We start from the raw sequence: 9,444 nt of genomic DNA, 5'->3' as shown, positions 1-9,444 counted from the left end.
TGGCGGCTGGCGGGCGGCGCGGCAGCGAGGAGCTGCCGGTGTACCTGGCGCGACCGGGCACGGCGGCCGTGCCCCGGCAGAAGCGCGGCGGCCTCTTCTGCAGCGTCGAGGGCGCCTTCGAGAGCAAGACCCTGGACTTCGGCGCGCTGCGCGTCGGGCAGCGCCGTGCCCCGCCGCCCGCCGCCCGCTCCGAACCGGACCCCGCCGCCGTCCCGGCCCCCGACCCCGACCCCGGGGAGGTCCGCGCCGCCGCGGACAAGGAGCGGCTCCAGAACCTGTCCCCCGAGGACGATAAGGTAGGGGCCGGCCGGCGGGGGCGCCGCGGCAGAGCTCGTCCCGGTGCGGCGCGGGAGCTCGTCTCGGCGCCCGGGCGGGGCTGGGGCTCGGGCTCGGGCTCGGCGGCGGAGCGGGTCGGGCTCGGGGGAGCAGCAGAAGGCGCCGCTGCTCTTCTCCGTCCCGGCGGCAGTAACTTGCGGCAAAGTTTGTTACGCAGCTGCTGCTGGAGCTCGGGCTGTGGGTTCGTTCTTGCTTCCTCTGGTTTACCAGGAGAAGGACCCACAGCTCCTCCTAGTCTTTCTTAAGGGAAGGAAAGAAGGGGAAAGAAAGCTTTACTGTCGCCTTCCAGCGTGCAGAGCTTCTGTCTGCGAATTGGGATGTCAGTGATTTTTGGAGATAGAATCAAAAGATCCACACCCCATTACCAAGAATGGTAAAGCTGAGCGTTAGAGTAGCTGACTCTTTTTATTGTGGTTGCTCTTTTTATACTGTTATGAACGGACATCCTCTTCTCCCATCCCTAAGAAAGGGATTTTAGAGTTACTCTTTGGAGTAACCCCAGCCCAACCCTGATCTCACTGTGACACAGATCAGCAGTACTGTGCTGGAAGCCAGAGACTTCACTCTGACCTGGAAGTGGCACCTCTGAAGGGCAGCATCAGGCACAGCATTTCTAAACTCATGCCAAACTCATATGAACAAATAAATTATCTTCTAGCTTAGCAGCACAGATTCTTCAGACAGAAATTGAGATTACTTGCTTTTGTGGCTCTGATGCCATATACATCAATGTGAGTTTGACAGAAGGATTTTTAAGTTAATAGTGTTGAGTAAGCATGTCATATGGGATTTCAGTGAGTCTGGTGCTCACTTACATATGTGAAGCAAGTAGAGCTGCTGGCTGGCCTGCTGCTCAGGGAGTACATTCGGGGTGAAAATCTGTAGTACATAGTGGTCATAAGTGCATTGTTTTTCAAGGGTGAACAGGGCAAATAAATAAAGCCCGTTTTTTAAAATGAAGCAAAAATCACTAAACTCAGCAGCAGCAAGCAGGCAGCTTAACCTGAAGAAGTGATGTGGTAATCTTGGAGTTCTGCAGAAACATCATCTTGTGTCCAGAGCACAACCACTGATAAAGTTCCCTTCTGATCTGGAGGACTGAGCTCAGCTGGAGCCTGATGGGTGCAGAAGCAGTGATGTGCAATCACTTGGCCTGTATTGGCATTTGGGATAAACATCTGGCTGTCCTCAAGGTCTGCTGTCTTCTGCAAAAGCTTCTAGCTTGGCAACTGGGTGCTCTGAGGTTTCTTCACTGCACTTTCATTTTTTCAGTCTCTGCTTTCAGGTTTCTTACTGGCATACTAGTTGTTCCTGCTCTTGCAGTTTGCTCCTTGTACAGAGTCAGGAACAAACTTAGCACTACTCCCATCAGTACTGACCTTGTCTGTATGGTTTGATTAGCAGCTGTAGAACTGACCACTGAAATAACATGTTGAAACAGAAATGTGCAGCAGCCTGTCTGCAGGCTGTTCTCCAAGCTTTTTATTAATTAGCTGTACCAATATTTGGAGCAGTCTCATTCCCTTTTAAGGTCTTCTTCCAGCATTTTGTAGTTGAGATTTCCCTTCAGCAACTCTTCCTGATGTTTTCTGCTCCCAGATTTCTTCCTCGGAAGCCTTCCGCTCGATAAGCGTCAGCAACCAAGCCCTTTTTATCTACACTTCTTGCCTGAGAGGGTGGGAAGCTTCACATATGAGCGTTCTTGTTCCTACTTGGCCAGAAAGAATCATATGACTTTTTACTACAACTTCCAAGTTGAGGAGTGCCCCAGAGCACAGCAGCCCTGATGGGAAAGGCCTCTCTGGCACACTGACCCCCCACTATGGCAGGTTAGCGTGTCTGTGCAGCCACAAAGAGTTTGCTTGTGTTGAACTCTTTGCAGATTTGGAGCACACAAAGACTCCTTTGTTGAGATAAATTGAACTTCTTTGAATAATTTCAAGATTAAGAAACAGAGAGAAAGGTTAAGTGATATACCCTTGACCAAGCAACTATTTGTTAGGAAAGCTGAGAGTGAAGGACTCACTTGTGCAGCGGGCAGCAGATAGAGGTGTATCAGATAATTTTTCAGTGAACATATTCTTGGAGGCGTTACATACCAACACAACATTTCTTTTTTTAATGGCATTAATTATAATTAAAGCACCACTATTTCTGCAGGAAGACACTGAAAATGTGCAACTGCCCTGTGATAACATAAAACTCAACAGTGTAGTACAGTACCAGGAAGATGTTTCAGCCTCACTTTACTCTGTTGCAAAATCTATTGGAATGTCAAAAACTGAGCTGTGGCTTCAGGCACAGTGAAATCATTCCACTATACAACTGCAGAGGCAGCCAGATGCCTGCCCCTGCTTCATTGGTGGGAATCTGAGCTCTGCCAGTTGGTATGGACACAGTGAGAGTGAGCACTCTTCCAAGCTGGAGTTGGAGGTGGCTTGGCCGGGGCAGTGGTGCAGAGGCTGCTGAGCGTCTGCACAACTTTCGGGGCTCCCCACGTCCCAGTGCCTGCTCCCAGTGCTGATGAGCGAGGGGTGTGCCTGCTGCTGCTCTCTGCTATGAGCAGGAGACTGCTTTCCCCAGAACTGGGACCTGCTGCATCAGGGGATGTTGTTGCAGAATGCTCTAGATTTGAAGGAATGGCACTGGGGATTCCACACTGATCTGGAGCATTGTGGGGACCTTATTTAACAAGTGGAATTGAGCTCGGTGCAGGCTTCCATCAATAATACCCTCTGTGGACTATACCCTTGTGAAGTTCCATGCAGTTTTTCTCAAGTGTTGCCATGCTTTTTATCTATCTATGTGGATTACATCCTGTGTTTTACTATAATGAAGTCAGGGAGAGTTTCTCTGGAGCTCACAGACAGCACCGTCTGAATTCCTGTGGTGAGGGCATTCCCTGGGCACTGACAACAGATAAGTGCACCCTGCACATCTCTGCTGGGCACCTGCAGGGGCAGCACAGCTGTGAGGGGTGGAGAACTGAACCTCACAGGCATGGCATCTCCTCAGTGCCTGGCACCTGGGATGGTAAGGAGCAGCCTGTGGCAGCGCCCTGCAGGAGCTGCCCTTCCTGCTGCTCAGTGTGCAGGGCTCCTACGCTTCCACTCTTTTGTTCAGTAACATGGGTGGGGAGCACTTGGCTTGTTATGCTTACCCCAGACTTCTCATCCCATCCTGCTGTGTGTGGTTCTGCAATGAAGTTGTCATTTCCAAGGCAACTGGCCGTGGGCCCACAAACTGGGGCTTACAGCTTCAGCACAGGCTGAGGCTGCTGCGGGAGGACGAGGAAGGCTCCAGCTTCTTCCTGGTGGAGCTGGAGCTGACAGGCCATGCCCATGCCGTTGTGTGGCACTGCTCAGACTGTTGGTGACAGAGCCCAGAGTGGCGCAGAGGGCTGCTTCTGATGCAGAAAGAAGCTTAAGCTAACTCTGTTCTCTCTTATTTTTTCTTTTTCTGACACTCATAACATTTGCTATGACTTCAGCATCCAGAATTTGTTTCCATTGCCAGTAATTTATAGCAGAGACACCAATCCAAGAGTAATCTTTTCCTTACCAGAAAATTTAGTGGGGTCAAGAAATTGCAGTTGTGCACAGCCGTTCAGAACAGTTTAAAATCTTGCATTTATGCTGAGGATCATAAAGCACTTTGATGGCATTGATTCATAACCTCTGTATCACCCCCCTCAAGACTGCTGAGGAAAGAGTTTTGTTTTGGTTCTCTCTTTTTTTTATTATTTTTGTGGTTCTATAAGAATCCAGCTCAGTTCAGCCTGACTGTCCAAGGCTGCTGGGCCAGCCAGGCCTGCGGTGGCATCAGTTATGTGTGGAACTCACAGGGTTCACCGTGATCACTCTGAATGTGAGCTCCTCCCTTCCTCGCACTGCTCACTGCCCTTCTGTCCCTGGCTTCCTGGGCAAACTTGCCTTGCCATTGCAAATGGCATCAAAGCAAGGAACTTTTAGAATCATGGAATAGAGTTGAAGAATGATCTGGGCTGGAAGGGATTTAAAGATGACCTAGTCTCAACTCAGTCCGGATGAGGTTGCCCAAAGCCCCATCCAAGCTGGCCTTGAACAATTCCAGGACTGGGACAGGTGACAAGCCCCGTTTCTGACAGAAACAATGTGAGATCTAGAAAAGCACCTCATCTGTGCGGCCTGCTCTGCAGAAGTGGTCTGAGTGAGAGCAGAGCTGGTCACTGGCAGCCCGCCCTAATCCCAAGGGGAGCCACAACACAGACCGCCTAGATCTCTGCTTCTTCTGATGCTTAACTTCAGGCACAAGTTTTCCCCATGCATACTCCTCCATCATTACCTCTGCAGAGAGATGGGGAATGTTGATTTTTCTGCTGGCGAGCAGTTGCTATGATGACTGGAGAAAACAGGAGGAAGAAACAAAAATCAAACATGCGGCATTCTTCCTGGAGACGAGGCAGAGGAGCTGGAAAATACAGCGGTACTTTGGCTGGCTCTGCTGGGCTGGCTCCTGACTGTGGGTTCAGTCCAGCAGCACGCTCTCATCGCTCTGCTGGGAACAGCCGAATGCCATTTTGCAGCAGGCAGGCTTGGATCCGGTGGTGGATATTCCCGTTCAGCTGAGGGGGAGCAGCAGTGAGCCTGAGCAGAGCACCCAGACCTCCCTTCTGTTCCCTGCTCTGCACGGGACTTTGTTGGTGACCCGCGTCGCCCAGCCTGGGCCAGCACACAGTGCCACTTGTTGCTGCCCGCATCCCGGCTCAGTGCTGAATGAAACGCGTCCCGCGCGTGCGGCCGCGGGGCGGGAGCTGTCGGGGCGCGGTGCGGGTGACCCAGTGCTCTCCGAGCTGCAGGAGGGGGACAGCGGGTTGCAGCCTATGGGGAGCGGAGCCCCGAGGGAATGGCCGCGCTCTCTGGTGACATCCAGCGGCAGCAGCACCTCAGCTGCCGCGTGCTGGCCAGCACTGGGCATCCCTGCAGTCAGGGAGCAGGCAGGGAGAAGAGCAATTCTGCTGTCTGGAAATCGAATCTCAGTCTGGGCACCCCGCATTTTTCTCCTGCAGACGTGGCTGTATGCTGTGTTCTGTGCTGTATTGCTGCTTTTGTCGGGAATGCACTTCTGCAGTCAAGTTTCAAGCACTTGTGTCCCTCTAGGCCATTTACAGGCAAGTTTTGCTGCCGTGTGCACTTGTGTCTGCAAACCTGGTGCCACCTGCTTGCTCTTGTGCTTCTGTCCCCTTCCTTGTTACCTCGTGTCACTCTGCTCCTCTCTGGGTCCCAGCAGCACATCCTGTGTGAAGGTGTGGGAGGGGACAAGGGGGCAGCTCTGGCCACTAAGCCCTGGGAGGCTGTGTTAAAGCTGTTACGTTAATGTTTTTGATCTGTCATAAACCCAAGGCATGCGTGCCACTCTGCTGTATTCTCCTCGTTGCCGTCGTGTTTCTGAAGCGAGGCGCTGCTGACGCTGGTGGTGGCACTGAGCAGGGCTGTGGGGACGGTGCCTCAGCCCACAGCTGCTGGGCCAGCCCCGGGCTGCTGGCGGCTTCCCAGCCTTGCCCTCACCTTGAGTGCACCACGAAATGGAGGGCACTTGCTGAGTCACCCGGCTCATTGCTCTGCAAGATCAGGCTGTAACTGAGTTGTAGTTGACCATAAAGCATCAGTCACTCATGTACAGATAGGGGTATATTCCATTAGACGTGTTTAATTTCAACCTCATTTGTTTCTGGCAAAGAGAAGAAATAGTTTGCCCCTCCCTCGATACCTTCTCTGCATGCTGTTTGCTCAGAGGTGTGTGGTTCTGCTGCTGTGATGCAGGGCTGGGTCTGTCTCCTGCAGTCGGGGATCTGTTCATCAGTCAGAGGCCTGGCAGCCCTGTGGGGGCTGGATGGGTCCTGGGAGACATTTGTGAAAGCAGTGGCATCCCACTGTGTGAGCGAGTTCAGCACCGGCAGCAGAAAGCAGGCTTGCTAACAGGGTGGCAGGGCTCCTGGGGGATTTGCCACTCATTTTCCACAGAGAGTCACATAATTAAGTTCATGCACTTGCCACTTTTGAAGACAGCAGTTAGACCCTGCTATCATTAAATATTTTTGAAATGTTGTTTTGTCAGTATCTGATAGAAATTCAAGGTGCTTTTTTATTATTATTAATTTCCCTTCTTCCCTCTGTTCCTGGCCCTGTTGCACTTCAGCTTAGGTGGAGGTTCGGAAGTCTTGTCCAGTTGGCTGAAGCTAACTGGTATTAGGGCTGTTCTTATTTGCCTCCTGTGAAAGGCGTAGGGTAGTCCACAAACCTCTGGGTGTCCACAGCTGATGTTTTAATAGGGACAGTGTCTTGGTGTGTGCCATGGGCATGCTGGATTTGCTGTGTTCTCCTGATGATCAAGGGCAGACCCTTCCAGAACTTCTTTTCCAGAGCCTTGATTGCATTTTGCAAAGCATCATCTCTGACAGGCATGGATTTGGCTCTTGAGGGTTTTGTGAATGGCACCACTGGTAACCTCAGTCCAAAGGAGGAGGAAAAGAGCAGTCCTGAACTTACTGTAGCTTCTACTCATCCTCGACAGGACTACAGAGAACTGAATGTCAGTTTGGACAGGTGACGGCAATCATGTAGTAATCTAACTGAGGTACAGTGGCAGTAATAGCTGGTGGTTTTAACATGACAGTTCCTTGAAAACACCAGCTCCTCACCTGGAAATGTAGCTGGTCTCAGACCATAACATCGGTTAATTTGTCTCTTTGTTCCCATTACCAAAGACTCAGTGAATATTCCAGCCAGGAGAAAACTAAGCAGAGTTGCTCCACTGTGGAAAAAAATGTGTCATGGTCCCCACATGCCTTGTACAGCATGGAGGCTGTCTTCTGCTGCCTCCTGGCAGACCTTGCATGTCCAGTGCAAGCAGCTGAGTTTCGGATTCCTTCCCATTCCTATCTGCTCCTGAGTGGGAGTTTGAAAGGCTATGGAGTTCCATGTTGCCTCTGGGAGATGATGCGAATGGTGGGAATGATGGGGATAGCTAGTGAGTGTTTTCCAGTAACAGAGCCAGCGGGCTCTTTTCCCACTTTCCCCTGGCTGTCAAGTCAAGCATCAGAGTTTGGGAAGGCCAGAGCCAGCAGCACTGACAGCATGGTCATCAAACACTGGTGAGCGCTCATGGCTGGGAGCTGAATGCCCCCCCAGAGATGGCCAGGTGTGTTCAGAGGTACCCCAAGGCAGTTCAGACCCTGAGAACTTGACTGTTAAGAGAGAAGAAGAGATGGTTTTGTGTAAAGAACAAATACAGGAGGAAGGAGATTGTGTGCATGGGACACATTCTGATATGCCTGCTAAACATTGCAATGCTGGAGCCCTGATTTACTCCATGAGTGGTTATATTCACTGAACCTCAATGTCTGTCTGTATGAGCTCCACTGACCACAGACACGTGGGACTAGTGAACCTATTTTCATTCTTTGCACAAGAGTTGGATCAGCAGCTTCCTGGTCTTCATGGACACACTTGGAGCCTGGCGGCTGAGCACTGACAGGCCACAGTCAGACTGAGTCTGTTTTGTTGGCAGTCATTGCAGCAGCGTATGCCCGTTGCTCTGCTCACACTGCTGGGGCTGCTCACCGTGCTCCTATCACCCACTGTGGTGGTACATTAACACCTAACTGCACGTTGTCTCTCCCTGCAGGTGTTTTCGGGGAGGTTATGAGCCGTAAGGGTATTGCCACTTCTAAGTACCTTTCCAATGGACTGCGCTTCTTGTTGGGAATAGTTTGAAGCATGAGAGTAACACTTCTCTGACTGCACCTGAAAGAGGCCCTATGAAAAAGAAATCTTTTTCCATGTGGAATGTTCGGGGCCTGCTGAGGTGTGTTTGGCTGTGTATTTACACGAGTGTCACATAGCAACGAGGAGGAAAGCACATCTCCTCGGAGGAAGGCTGTGAGGTCACCGTTGTTGGCCAGTGTCCAGGGGGCTGATGCAAGCCCGGCTCCAAAACTGTCTGAGCACTGAAGGCAGCGGTGTGTGTCTGTGTATGATCTGTCTGTAAGCGATTAATGAACTGCTGCTTTTTTTGTTACTGACAACACACCACGTCACATGGTGCCACACAGCATGGGGACGCTCTTCAACTTTCTAGAAAATAGATGTGTGAAGTTTCAGGAGGTTTGGCGATAAGGATTGAGTGTCCTCGCACCCCAGGCCCAGCCAGTCTTATCTCACCAAAGTCCACGACAAGTTCTTGGAGCATTACAGCACCATGAACTGTATGGTCTGCTGCCACGTCTCTTCCCCGCTCCCTCCTCGGCCACAGGGGCTCCAGCCCAGCCCTGCTCCTGATTCCCTTCCTGGCACCTGCGGACTCCCACAGTGGATGGGTGCAGCAGGGGAGGGGAAGGCTTTCAGCCCTCCCGGTGCTCCCTGGGCTGCTCTGGGGGGGGCAGGGGGTGGCCAGCAGTGGGCTCGCTGAGCTGTGCAGCCCAGGAAACGTTGCAGATACCCTGGAAGTCCTGGTAGTGACGATACGTTGTGGAGAAGCTGCTGACTCACTTTCAGCGGGTGCACGTTTTTTGGATTTAGAAGAAATATGTATCCAGCCCGACTTTGTAAGAGCCTCAAAATGATTGGAGTTTTTGAAATACAGAGGTCCCTAGTACTGCCAGTGCTAGCAGTATTTACAAAGGGCACCAGGTTCTTAGAGTCACGGGTGTAATGTATTGTAGGGTTTTTTGTTTGTTTTGATGTTTCTGATTCTCGAGCTTTTAAAAAAACATCTTAAGGTGATTTCTGGTGCCCCATTAGTACCAAGTAACCTACTTTTTAGAAATCTCTTGCTTCTTACTATTTTTGCATAGGCATTGTTTAGCTCACAAGGAGCCTCATTCTTGGCCAGCTTCGTTGGTTGCCGTCTCTGCAGGCAGGACGCGAGCGTAGAGCTGGCATTGAGCAGTGGCCACGCTGCCTAACCTCAGCGACTTCCCCAGGAGAGGGGGCCCTGGCGGGGCCCTGCCCGGTGCCCGGTGCTGGCCGAGCCGCGTCGGGTGTGCGGAACCCGGCACGGGCGCCGTGCTCTAGGCGGGCTGTGCGCGGCGAGCCCCGATGCGTGCCCGGTGAGCGGTGCCGGTGCGGG

General features: G+C 51.9%; 1 protein-coding gene across 1 annotated transcript in view; it reads left to right on the top strand.

The window, feature by feature from the left end:
• Window positions 7-9,444, top strand: part of DPYSL3 (dihydropyrimidinase like 3) — a 31,625-nt gene continuing 22,187 nt past the window's right edge. The window contains exon 1 of the mRNA XM_021410501.1: window positions 7-296. The gene's annotated coding sequence lies outside the window, so the exon portion shown is untranslated. The remainder of the gene's footprint in view (window positions 297-9,444) is intronic.

The sequence above is a fragment of the Numida meleagris genome, chromosome 12, assembly GCF_002078875.1.
Source record: "Numida meleagris isolate 19003 breed g44 Domestic line chromosome 12, NumMel1.0, whole genome shotgun sequence".
Classification (NCBI taxonomy): Eukaryota; Metazoa; Chordata; class Aves; order Galliformes; family Numididae; genus Numida; species Numida meleagris.
Note: the sequence above shows the minus strand (reverse complement) of the source record. Positions and strands in the feature narration are given on the sequence as shown.